At 38.7% G+C, this 14,613-nt stretch overlaps 1 protein-coding gene across 1 annotated transcript in view; it reads right to left on the reverse strand.

The window, feature by feature from the left end:
- LOC142152200 (zinc-regulated GTPase metalloprotein activator 1B-like) overlaps positions 1-10,548 on the reverse strand; it is a 77,470-nt gene extending 66,922 nt beyond the window's left edge. Inside the window, exon 1 of the mRNA XM_075208566.1 lies at positions 10,448-10,548. The gene's annotated coding sequence lies outside the window, so the exon portion shown is untranslated. The remainder of the gene's footprint in view (positions 1-10,447) is intronic.
- Positions 10,549-14,613: the final 4,065 nt, after the last annotated feature.

Consider the following 14,613-nt stretch of genomic DNA (forward strand, 5'->3'; position numbering starts at 1 on the left):
AGACTCCGGAAAGGACCAAAAATATAAGGGAGCAATCAAAAAGGTGGCAGACACCTATGGAAAGGTCCAAAAATAGGACAGGCTGCACAGAAGAATATCATACAACTATGTACAATTCCCTGATCTAGGTACAATTAAGCAGAGAACACTGTTAAGGATAGAGCAACATTTAAGACTGATAAAGGATATGCCATCTCAATTAAATTTTAACTTCTTCAATAAAATTGAAATCACTGAGGTATTGTTATTTAGGTATTGTTAGGTATTGTTATTTAGAAGCAAAACATATTTATTCTAGAGATATATTTTAAAAATGTATATATTAATGCAGCAATCCCATATAGAAGTTTTTATTTCCTTAAATAGCAAGTTAAGTACCTTTTAAGCATGCATCTGATTTTTCTTATCTGTCATCCTACAGACCTTTATACATTTTTTTTAAATATCTCTGAAGGACAGACAAGTATGGCTGCCAGTCACAGACACATGAGTAGATTTACTAAGCTTTCTAACAAGGCAGAGTTGTGGGTAGCAACCAACCAGATTCTTGCTATAATGTATTAGAATGTACTATGTCTTGTTTTTAACAGCTTAGTAAACCAACCCCACAGACTGAGACTCTCAGCCTGCAATATGAAGGCAAAGTGGAAAAAAAAGGGGGGGGGGCATTTCTACAGTGCAGACAGAGCTCAGAGGGGCTTTCCAAAGCCTCTCTGCTCACTACATGTGCCATGTGACTGTGGTTGCTATGGTAGTCATGACACTGTGGAAACTGTGCAGAATTATACATCTTAAATAATAGTCTGAAGAACCAAAATCATAATTACCACACTGCTTCTTATAGCCATAGTGATTCCTGTTTACAAACAAAACACAAAAAAAACCCTAATTTTTTAATAGGGTTGCTGCTTAAAGTGACTTTTCCACAGGACGTTAACCTGGTTAGGCTGGTTATTCACTGGCATTAGGAAACCACCAGTGACACCTCATGTCAAAGATCCCTTTTAACATACTGTGGTAACCAGCGCTTGTTGTCAGGGATGAGTTAACAGATACTATACTGAACGCAATAAAACAGAGAAGACAGTAACAAAAAAATGTTGTCTCGCCGTGGCTCTAGACCCAAGAGCAAGTTCAAGTTGGTGTGGGGTCACTGGAACCAATAGGCTCAATCCTATATTCATTTACATATGTTTATTAGAATAAAAAGCTAGTTAAAACATGACTTTAACACTAATGTTTAAGGGGGCCTAAATCTGTACAATGATTTATTTTTAAACAGCATTTTGATTCACTTTATGAGGGTTAAAGGGGACTTTTGAATAACAAAAGAGGGTAAGAGTAAAAGCAGTCTTAGAATATAGTAACATTTCAGGTCACATGCTGATTATGCGAATACTTTTGAATTAATCCTTGCTGATAACATTGTTTGACACATCCCTCTACTTGGCATTAGGGGAACCATCAACAATATAAATCTTTGTTCATGGCAGTTTTCATTTACGCATTTATCTTTGGTGATGCTGGGTTGTAGTGCTCTTGTTAACTGAAGTGACTATGCTCGAACAGACCCTGTTTTGTATGTACAAATATCCACAAGGAAACATCTAACACTGTGCGGTTGCAGAAAAAATATAATCTAACTGTTACAATTATTCCTCAGTAAATATACACATTGCATATGATACTTCAAACTCCCAATTGGGCAGAATGCCATAAGTGCAGTTGTGTTGTCATGAAAGCCTATTTAAGTAATTACATATACAGAACTGTGCATGATGTGCTTGATGGACAGGACATCAAGCACATCATGCACATGGACAGGACAATAGGACAATAGGTGAACCATAGGCGTTCCTAGGGCTGATTACACTTCACAAAAGATCAACGCATGCCAACAAGTGCAAAAATAAAACCCATACTATGCTGTTTGTCCATACCCATTTCTGTTCATACTTGTGTCTGTGGCCAGGTTTTCATGGACACAGCTTGTATTTTATTTCAATCAAAGTGTTGTGAATTCTTTCCTTTGATTTTTATGGCCCATTCAATTCTATGGGCATACGGAGAAACTCTTGGCCTATGGCCGCATGTAGAAATTAATGACTCATAGACATGCATGGTGTTGCACAGTACTGGTAACTCCCATCCACAGCAATCAAAGATTCGGTTGTCCTCTATTGATGAGGGATCAAATCAGGGTGTCCCCGGTCAACCAATCACATTGCTCCGCTTGTGATTGGCTGAGCAACTAAGAGGATCACCGGTTAATTGATTCTTCTCTCATTCCGAGTATACCTTTTTTTAAAATGAGAGAACAGTTTTTGCCGTCTTTTGTGTTTTTTGTTTGGGTTTTTTTTTTTTTTGGGGGGGGGGGGGGGGGTAGATTACCCTTTGGGATAAAAGAAGGTCTGACTTGGATTTCTTTTCGGATACCAAATTAAATGTATATCATGGTTTTACTTACTTTACTCTACCATTTTCCTATACGGTTTGCACAATTTGGGTCACCGGCTGCAAGCACCTGTAAGATGTATCTTACTTTCCACAATACATTCCCCAAGAAACATCACTTCCTTTTCTGGAAAATGATATCTAACAGAGCAGGCTGGGGTTGAGATTGAACAATTGTTTAAGAGTTCCTGATTTTACATGGAAATTATAATATTAGAATATATTCCTATTAAAGTAAAGGAAGCCGTGGTATCCCCTTTTGTCAGGAATACTATGAAAAAAACAGTGTTTTTAAACAAGTAGTAAGTGTAAGTTTTCATCTAAAGAAATGACCCATCTCTTTGTTAGAGGTGACCTTATCCCCGATAACACTATTCACACAAAGATACCCTCACATCTGTCCCAGTCTCTACTTTGAAACACATTTGCTTCTCTTGTTTCAGCTGTGCCCTCTACCACTTAGAATGTAAGCTGTAAGCTCTCTAATGAGCAGGTTCCTTCATACCCTTTGTTTTCATATCTGTGTTTATTTTGTCTATCTTGTATGTCACTGTTTTATGTATGTACTGTTTTTCCTCCTGTACAGCGCTGTGGAACACTGTGGGACCTTACAAATCTACAATAATAATAATAATAATAATAAAGATCTAATGCAGTGCAATATCATCTTAGACCTATCAGACATCTCCCTTAAAAATAAAACAGCCTTTTGAAATGTTTAGATAATCAGGTTCAATGAACAGGACTTCAATTACAAACAAATGTGCCTGAGGCATTACAGAAAATACACAACAATGTGCACAGAGGGACCAATTCATGCCTGGACAAAAGTTAGGAGAGCCAGGGGTCAAAAGCTAGGCCACAAAAATTGTTCTTAAAAGGTATGCAAGCCACACAAACATTTTAGGGGTGGGGGCATTGGCATGCACACTGATCGGTATCAGCATCATCTCTAACAATTACCAGCAAAGTTTGCTGGAAATATTATATATTATACAGCCCAAATGACTAGAATATTATATATAGCTCATGCCTAACACATTATACAACCAGTCAGTCAGTGCCCGAAAATAAATATTAAACCAGGAATTGCCACCCCAAAACATTTACAATTCACACAAGCATATTATCTGGTTACAGAGGCCCTCATCCCACACCAGCCTGGGCCCGTCCCAACAGGGGAAACAACATGAACCTATATTAAAAAAAATAAAAAATAAAATAAAATAAAAAAAAAATATATATATATATATATATATATATATATATATATATATATATATATATATATATATATATATATATATATATATATGAAATGTACATTGGTCTGAGTCTTCACAAATTAAACACTCTCACCAAAAAAAAAAAAAAGGAAAAAAGACAAATGGTGACACTCCACCAGTACGGCAACACACCCGCCTGCATAGCATGGCAACACACCAGCCTGGATAGTATTGCAACACACCAGCCTGCACAGCATGGCAACACACCAGCCTGCATAGTATGGCAACACACCCGCCTGCATAGCATGGCAACACACCAGCCTGCGCAGCATGGCAACACACCAGCCTGCATAGTATGACAACACACCCGCCTGCATAGCATGGCAACACACCAGCCTGCGCAGCATGGCAACACACCCGGCTGCATAGCATGGCAACACACCCGCCTGCATAGCATGGCAACACACCAGCCTGCGCAGCATGGCAACACACCCGGCTGCATAGCATGGCAACACACCAGCCTGCGCAGCATGGCAACACACCAGCCTGCACAGCATGGCAACATACCCGCAGCATGGCAACACACCAGCCTGCGCAGTATGGCAACATACCCGCAGCATGGCAACACACCAGCCTGCGCAGTATGGCAGTACACCCGCAACACGGCAACATACGAGGCTGGGCCACTATAAAAAATTACTGACCAGTTTGCGCCATCAAAACAATTATTACACAGCAACCTGTGCCCCCACGAAAAATTACTATGGCCATGGACAAAGGGACTCTATTGTGATGTCACCTGACTTTCCATCTAAAGTAGCTCTGCCACTGAGTATTGTGTGTAAAACCTAAGTGTCGGGGTCGATTTTAATGGTTCCCAGTAAGTGTGCTGGAGTGAAAGCTGCCATCCAGAGCCTGTCTCCAGTGCAAGCAAAGAAAAGGAGCACATAGAGCAGGGGGGATATTGTACGGTCGCGTGTCAAATTATTTACTGATATTTATCCAGCCCTGAATCAAATTCATAAAAAAACAATGATCTTAAAGGACAACTAAAACACATTTAAATATTCATATATATGGAAGAAGGTAAAACGCATTGCTCCAATACAGCTATGTTACACACTAAAATGGGATAAAACATTAGCTCTTTCCTCTATCACGAACAGCTAAAGCCACATGCTACATTTTTAGGACACTGCTCCAGTAAGATTGGATATATGATCAACAATATTTCAAAATAGAACAGGTCAGTTACAGTGGGTGTGAAATTACTGCCCTTGCTCATATATAGGAGTCCATTAATGTGCAGCCTATACGAAGCATTGTAGTTACCTTGGAGACATGTAAGCTAATCCAACTATCTCTGTCTTTGCATTGCTGCAAGATCGGGGAGAATCATCATGTCTATTTTAGGACAGCAAGTTGGACATATTTTTACAATTACTAAGCAGAAGTATAAAAACATCAAATGTATTATCAGCTTACTAGTACACAGACTTTCAAATATTATAACAAAAAAATTACTTAACTTGATTCAAGTATTCCCTAAACTTGAATTATTTTGTTTTTAATTGCAATGCATTTTAATATATATTCCACAGCGAATAGATATTAAATAAGTAATATCCATGTCTGCTATAGAAATGCTGAATTCATTCTTTCAATGCTCAAGAAAAGCCAACAGATTACTTTCATAAAACACCCAGACATAATAAGTCACAGTCTCATGGTTGCTGCTCACAACTCTATCAAACTATGAAAGTAGTGACGAGACAAGGAGACAGAGACTTGTCTAAGGTCTCCGTGATCTTACAAAATAAAACTAACCAGGGTACAGGAACAAGTGTTTCAATTTCCTAACTGCTGCACCAATATATTCTTTAACCATCCTTTAATGTGTGAAATTTAAGAAAATATTTAATGTAAAATACTTAATTTCGTTAACTATTGTTAAAGAAATATATGCTTTCAGAATTACTTAATATAAAAACGTTCTTAAATCGAATAAACAATATTTGTGTGAGGCACAGTAGCATAGAATGTATTCAGAGAAAATGTATTATGCCAAGAAGACACTCCCATAGTTTGTGGTTTGGCCAATGTGTTTTCCGTCAAGGTGGTTAACATAACAACAAAGCAGATGTTTTTTGTTATTCGGCTTATATCACGTCATTAGCTTTTCAGTAAACTGTATGGTACACATAGCTACTGCTAGCTTTGGTGTTATTTTTTGCCTTCTATGTCTTAATACTTTAGCATTAATGAAACAATCAGTAAGGGAAGGTGAAAGGCCTCCATTGTGTTATTCAGACCCCTCCGCAGGTGAAAACACCTTTTTGGGGTATTGAGGTAACCTCTTGCTAAGTTCTGTTCGCCACTGTTTAATATAAATGGAAACCAAAGTGTCTGCTCTCCAGGGGCAAATGCAGGATTTCTAAATGCTTGCATGAGGAATCCTACTTAATATCACAGCAGTACTCGTACCACAACACCTGTTTATTGCGGTCTCTAGATGGCGACAACAGTAATACCAATAAAAAATACTTTTTATTTTAAATAAACTACACTACACGCCAGTGTTACTGAGAAGGCAATATTTCTTTTGTTAAATAAGATAAGGTTGGGAGTAAAACCCGGTGACAGTCAAACCAAGACAATTTATAGGGGAAGTGCCTACTAAAAGTAACTACAATTGTGCTTCCCCATGATGTTTCTGAGAACAGTGCCGTACGTACTATCCCCAATACTCCTGTGTGCTATGGTCATGAAATATGAGAGTTTCTACTGAGCATAAAACTATTGGATAATGATGTATTATTCTACAGTCACGGCCAAAAGATTTGAGAATCACAAAAGTATTGTTTTTCACAAAATTTGCTGCTTCAGTGTTTTTAGACCTTATTGTCAGATGTTGCTATGGTATACTGAAGTAAAATTACAAGCATTTCATAAGTGTCAAAGGCTTTTATTGACAATTACATTAAGTTTACATTAAGTTTATGCAAAGAGTCAATATTTGCGCAGGCTGGTGTGTCTTCTTTTTGAAGATCTCTGCAATTCGCACTGGCATGCTGTCTATCAACTTTTGGGCCACATACTGATCGATGGATGATAAAATTCTTGCCTAATCAATGCTTGGAGCTGGTCAGAATTTGTGGGGGGGTTTTTCCTGGCCATGGACACAAAGTTTCGATGTTTTGATCCCCGAGCCAATTAGTTATCACTTTTGCCTTTTGGCAAGGTGCTCCATCATGCTGAATAAAGGCATTGCTCGTCACCAAACTGTTCTTGGATGGTTGGGAGAAATTGCTCTTGGAGGATGTTTGGTACAATTCTTTATTCATGGCTGTGCTCTTAGGCAAAATTGTGAGTAAGTCCTCTCCCTTGGCTGAGAAGCAACAACACACATCAATGGTCTTAGGATGCTTTACTGTTGGCATAGCATAGGACTGATGGTAGCGCTCACCTTTCCTTTTCTGGACAAGCGTTTTTCCAGATGCCCCAAACAATCTGAAAGGGGATTCATCAGAGAAAATGACTTTACCCCAGTCCTCAGCAGTCCCTGTACCTTTTGCAGAATATCAGTCTGTCCCTGATGTTTTTCCTAAAAAGAAGTGGCTTCTTTGCTGGCCTTCTTGACACCAGGCCATCCTCCAAAAGTCTTCGCCTCACTGTGCATGCAGATGCACTCACACCTGCCTGCTGCCCCGATCTCGCAGCTGAATCAACTTTAGGAGACGGTCATGGCGTTTGCTGGACGTTCTTGGGCACCCTGAAGTCTTTTTCACATCTATTGAACCTCTCTCCTTGAAATTCTTGATGATATGATAAATGGTTCATTTAGGTGCAATCTTACTAGCAGCAATATCCTTACCTGTGAAGCCATTTTTGTGCAAAGCGATTATGACTGCACGTGTTTCCTTGCAGGTAACCATGGTTAACAGAAGAAGAACAATGATTTCAAGCACCACCCTCCTTAAAGCTTCCAGTCTGTTATTCTAACTCAATCAGCATGAGAGAGTGATCTCCAGAGCCTTGTCCAACACTCTCACCTGTGTTAACGAGAGAATCACTGACCTGATGTCAGCTGGTCCTTTTGTGGCAGGGCTGAAATGCAGTGGAAATGTTGTTTTTGGGATAAAGTTCATTGTCATGGCAAAGAGGGACTTTGAAATGAATTGCAATTCATCTGATCACTCTTCATGACATTCTGGAGAATATGCAAATTGGCATCATAAAAACTGAGGCAGCAGACTTTGTGAAAAATAATATTTGTATCATTCTCAAAACTGTTGGCCATGACTGTACAGTGAGGTAGAGAAATGTGCAAAAAATAAAAAACACAGAACAGCAAAATTGCTGAAGTAGCAAGTGCTTACAAACTAAAAGACTGGTTTTGTGATATCAGGTGACTACTCTTCAGCCTTTAGTACCTACTAAGTGCTTGACTTTGGATTAAAACTATACCTGTCAGCTGCATATACTTGTTTGCACCGTGGCTTGTTAGAAGGTGAGCAGTGTAGTGCAGCAATAGGCTGAACGGTAGCCTCCTTCACATGTATGACAGAAGGGAGAGGAATTACCATACCCCCTGGAGACATTAGCAGTTTTTGGTACTATTTATCGCTATGTCTGGACTCTTCTGTCCACATGAATGAATACACCAAGCATATACCTCATCAAAAAACTAGAGTCATGGAGGCACAGGGATCAGTGATCTAAATGCCTGTGTGATATTCTGAGCAGTTTGCTCATATTACATTCTATTTGGAACATCAAATGAGAAATTTTTTATTAAACACTCGTCTGAATGACCCCAAACATTGTGTTATCCTGAGCTGCACAATCCTAATTTTTTTTTCTTTTTGTTTGCTTGCACCTATTCTCATCTCTTGTCATGTATGTATGTATGTATGTATGTATGTATGTATGATCCCAATTCTGTCTGGGACATATATGAAGTCCAGTGCACATGAAAACTTGTAGAAACCAATCAAACTAGTTTGTACTAGAATAATATAAGTCTGAACCTGGTTGGTTATTATTGCTGCGCCCCCTTTTTCCTGTGCACAAGTTTTATTATTATTATTATTATTATTATTATTATCCACTATTAAACTAAAGTGCCAATATTTTACACTGAATCAACATGAATCAATATGAGGTGCAAGAGGCACATAGTTTTAAAAATGTCTTAGGGGTATATTTACTAAACTGCAGGTTTGAAAAAGTGGAGATGTTGCCTATAGTAGCCAATCAGAATCTAGTTATCATTTATTTAGTACATTCTACAAAATGACAGCTGGAATCCGATTGGTTACTATAGGCAACATCTCCACTCTTTCAAACCCACAGTTTAGTAAATATCCAGTATTTAGTAATACCCCTTAGTGTGTCTCTCCTCTTCCTACGTTGGTGTTGGCCCATTACATAAAGACTGCATTTACACAGCACTGCTTCAGTGGCTACTATACAGTAATATTGAGCTGCTATTCTGCCACTTGCTGAACATAGCTAGATTCCTGTGAAATAGGGTAAATTGTTCTCTATGGAGAAGTACACACGGAATGCAGGAAAAAATGTTAACTGCAAGCAAATGCTCCTTGGAGTACTTTGTTGCAGTTAACAGCCGTTCCGTGTAGTTGAATGCTTAACTATTAAATGCATATTCACCCATACCACAATCATTTGCATATGTTACCAAAATCACATTGCAACCAACACAAACTTAATAGCCAGATCATTTTGGCTAGTATTGTTTACAAAAATAAAAGCACAACGCTTTCCTGACAGTAAAGGACATTTTCTAACCTAAAAAATACACCCTCCCAGCGCATCTAGTTTTGCACAAATGGACCCCAATTGTTTCTGCATACATAGGGGCATGAAACAATTTCTGTTTTTGGAACAACCTCTGAATAATCATTATTCTACTTTTGTGAGATTGCAGTTTCGGCTACAATTGCGTATGGCAGAAAGAGTAAAAACGTTACTTCAAAGTCCAGACTACTACCACCTCTTTCATAAATGTTTTCAATATTTATCTTAAATAGATAGGCTATGTGTTAAATAAATCAAGACAGTAAGGGGACATCAGATCTGCACTTAATACATTTGTGCATTGGAAATGTTTGGTTATTTTTTGGTTTGTTTTTTACAATGGTAGAAATACGCCTATAAATGCATTTTCCTACATAAAGTGTGCCTGAAAGGTGCACAAGGTATACTATACCACTGAAAAAAAGTATAGTTGCCAGGGTAAAAAAAAACATTGAGGCCCCCTACTAAACAGGGAGCACATACACACCTGCACTCTTATTTAAATGCCTAATTTTGCAATTGTGCTTAAAATATTCACACGAGTGTCCTCAATACAAACTAGGCACATATCACAAAACTGATTTGCACATAAAATACTCATCTGTTCATTTAGAGCAACCCCTGTCTAAAAATGATGTATTTATGTAATGTGTAAATTGATAAGAATATTAAATAAATCCACAAAATATGGTAGGTAACCTTTCTCAATCTGTTACCAAAGTTCCAATAGTATCTTTATTGGTGCAAGATTGGCAACAATTACAATAGATGTTACAAATGTTGACATTTTCAAGACATACAAAGAAAAAGTCAACAGATCCTTGTTTTTAGTATGCTGAGCTAGTATGTTGAGCAAAATAAGTTAAACGTTTCGAATAGCTATGATCCCTACGGGTCTTTAACAAGTGATTATAGTTCTCCCACTACCGTAATAAATGACTACATACATCACCCCCAAGATGATCACTGCAGTATTCAATGATCACAGTCCACAACCCATGTGCAGAACACAATCACACAGCGTCTTCCTGTGCAGCAGCTAAATGCTTCCTACTGCAACACGATCCACATTCTGTCACCCTGACAGCAATAACTAGTAACAAGACTAGTAGGCTGCATTCAATGAGCAAGGTAGATATCTTTGGCTTGCCTGTTTCTGCATAAATCAGCACTGCAGAACAATATATCTATGAAAAACGTATCAGGATTCTGAGATCAAAGCTAATAATACCATTATCAGTGCACAGTGAATATATAAATTATGTCATTTTTAGATTTTGGGAGGAAATAACTTTGTAGAATTAAGGAGTTTAATACTGATGGGCATATTCTGAAATGATATCGTAAAAACAAATGTTTGGTTATATTATAGGCTTTTGTCACTTATCATTTCAGGAGACATCATATGTGGTTCTTGCCTGTACAAGTGTTGGCTAACCTGTGACATTCCAGGTGTTTGTGAAACTACAAGTCCCAGCATGCTTTGCCAATATATAGCAGCTTATTGCTGGAAGGGTATGCTGGGACTTGTAGTTTCATAACGCCTGGAGTGTCACAGGTTAGCCAACACTGCTGTACAAGATGACCAAAATGACATAGTCAGAATACCATACTTCCCAGCATGACTCATTTCACCTCAGATGTAATATTCTACTTCCGTTCTCCTCAAATATTTTGCAAAACATGCAACAAATAAAGAAACTGAGGTATAACATAAGTTATTAAATTCAGCTCAATTACATTCAGTCTAATTATCAGTGGTAAATGAGAGCAGAAGATCACAGAGGAAGTTTGTTAATTTGTGGTTATGCTATACAGTTATTAGAACATATTACGCTGATGCATTTCTCCACACAACAGTCGTGGTGCAGTGTAGGTTCAATACAAAACAAAACAACATACAGTAATAGTCATGTATGTGTCTATGAATGTATTACATAACCAGCAGCTGCCGCTGCTACCACTTCCTTATGTGTCAAGTATTCTTCCCCTTAGTTTGTCAGCTTAATTTGGCATAACATTCTCTAGCACAGAGGTTCCCAAACTTTTTCAGTTTGCGACACCCATAATTGTTTCAAGACACCCCCCCAAAATAATTACCGATCAGTCCCATTTTATAAGTAGTTGGGTCAAAATAACGTAATAAGTATTTAGGTCAGGACAGAAATACTTAGTAAGTTATTTGCAAAAATAATACACATGAATCCAAGGGAAAATAATATTTTGATATTTTTTTTTAAATTATATTTCTGTCGAAGAATAATTTACAGCTAATATTAAGAGGAATAAGATGAAACAAAATAAGACAACACGTACAAAAATCATCATACTGTGCCCCTTCACAATCACTCTGTGCCCCCCTTCATCCACACACTCTGTGCCCACCTTCATCCTCACTCTGCCCCCTCCTTCCCTTTCTTTACTTGCCACTCTTGGTCTTCTTTCTTAACAGGAGTGCCGCGGCCAGGAAGAAAAAAAAAACACAAAACTTACCAATTCGGCGGCGCCTGGGACCTGGCATCCTCCTCTCTCTTGTCGCATCTCACTTAATATGTCGGACGTGATGATGTCACGCCCGACATTCAATGAGAAGCGAGGAAGGAGGAGGATGTCGGGTCAGGGGCGCCGTCGGATTGTTAAGTTTTGTGGGGGGTTTTTCTTCCTGGCCGCGGCACCCCTGGGACAGCGCCGTGGCACCCCTGGAAGCCGCGGTGCACACTTTGGGAACCGCTGCTCTAGCATATGATTTAATGATTATATGTAATCTATCTGCAGTGGTATGGTATATGGTCATAAATTCATTCCGCCCACCTTTCACGATTTTAGGCGGGCGAGTCCAGATTTGAGAGCTCTGTCCACTATCCTGCCCACGAACATCTTTGTCCTGCTGCCCTGAATGTTGAGAAGTATGTCCGGGTCACCATTGCTCTGTATATCAGAACAGCAGTGAGTGGCACAGCGCACCTGTCACGGGTACACACAGCAATCAGTGTTTGGAGGGAGGGACGTAAGAGGCAGCATAGCACTTTAAAAGCGCTAGGACATTGTGACATGACCATTCCCCCTTTCCCAATTTAAGTAGTTGGGAGGTATGTTAATTGTACATGTCATATTTCACATATACATCAATTATACAGAATAGCATATATAATAAGAACACTTACTGACAATTGTGTTCATCATAGAAATTTAGAGTTATTATCAGGGACAAAAGCTTGCAGGGTCCAATCGTTTTTCCCTGTATATCTGGGACAAGTGGCAGCTAGTCATTACATTTGCAGTGTAGGGTCAAAGGCCGTGTTGTATGTGTACGCTATGTGACTGTGGCAATATATCCTGCATCATGGCATAAAATCAACAGTGAGCAGAGTTCACAAAAGTCACCTTAATACATGACTTACTAACTGGTTATGCAGATGACAAGAAAATCACTATGCTATACACCACAACTGTCCTAGATTGTCTGATGCAAAAAAGGGTAAAATATTTATAAAATGCTCTCTTTCCTGTCATGACCCATGAATATAACCCCCCCACACACACACACATTTTATTCTAGGATGGCTGAATTGCTTATTTTCTTTTAATAAACACATTACAAAATATTTAATGTCAATGTTGAACATTTGTTGCATACATCCACTACACTATCATTAAAGTAATTGTTCTTGAACTACATGAACCATGAGTCCAAATCTAGCCCCATTAGACCCTTAATCATCATTGATCGGTATTTACTAACAAACTACAAAAGTATGCAGTAAGCCATAACAACCAACTACATTTTGTCTCAGGGCAGGCAGCTACATTTCCAGCACCACCCTGCATGGAATTTCGCCCATGACCAAGGCGCCATTCCAATAATTTCTCACCATGGACGGGATCATCATCATCATCATTTATTTATGTGTGCTGTGCACCCTGGTAAACGTGGCGCCCTACTGCCGTGTTTACAGTGTCCCACCGGCCCTGCTTTGACTTTTAGGGGCCTATTTTTTAAAACTTTCATTTTTTCCCAGTTTACTAACATCTCTTATAGTCGCTTATTGCAGCGGTAAGAGATGCTTTTTGGTAACTTTTTATCATAAAATCCATACCGGCCAGCGCCTCTGATAAGAGGCTGTCTCAGCTAATGTGATAGCTATCACTATACTTCCGGCTTCTGTCCCGGCCTATTCACTGTGCATGTGCAGCCTTTAGGCAACGCTTGCACAAAAAGGAATTACTACCAGAAAGGAGGAAATGAATGTGCAGCCTGCATTTATTATTGATACACATTCATGTTGCTAACCTTATATATATATATATATATATATATATATATATATATATATATATATATATGACAATATAATTCCTTTAAAATTTTTAATTTTGTTTAGAAAATATATTGCCTTGGCATCTGACCGAAATGAGGAGCTCATGAAGGACTTCACTGAGGCCTACAGATCCCATCCCTGCCTGTGGGAAACTAAATCAAAAGAATATTCAAACAGGCAGAAGTGGAGTGTGGCTATGGAAGAGCTTGTGAAAGCATGTCTTACAATTAATCCCAGAGAAAATGTAGAATGGGCAAAGGGAAAGATACAGAACCTGAGGACTGTATTCAAAAAGGAATTAAACAAAATAGAGGCCTCCAAAAACTCTGATTCAGCGGCTGAGGATGTGTATGTGCCTAAGTTGTGACACTTTGACCTCCTTCGCTTCACCAGTGATCAGGAAATTGCTAGACAGTCCACCTGCAACATGGAGACGGACAGCAGTTCTCCATCTGAAGCAGTGCCAACAGATGACATACTGCCAAGTGGAACAGTAAGTGAAACATTCAATATTGTAAATGCGTAACATTTTTATTCACTTAAATATACCTCACAATACAGTTACCAAGCATACAGTGCTACTGTCCATACATTACACTATGTCATTCTACCACGGCACAGCACCCTCACCATTAAAATATTGTAAATAGATCTCCCTGTTTAATTTTGCCATGTGACTGCTATTTCTTGTCTGTCCTTACTCTAGTGAAATCAACCCAACAACTTCCGCCATTTCTACAATGTTGTCCATAAATTGGTAAGCGTACTAGGCACAGTGGGGCTTTTACGTCTAA

Source organism: Mixophyes fleayi, chromosome 1 (genome assembly GCF_038048845.1).
Source record: "Mixophyes fleayi isolate aMixFle1 chromosome 1, aMixFle1.hap1, whole genome shotgun sequence".
NCBI lineage: Eukaryota > Metazoa > Chordata > Amphibia > Anura > Limnodynastidae > Mixophyes > Mixophyes fleayi.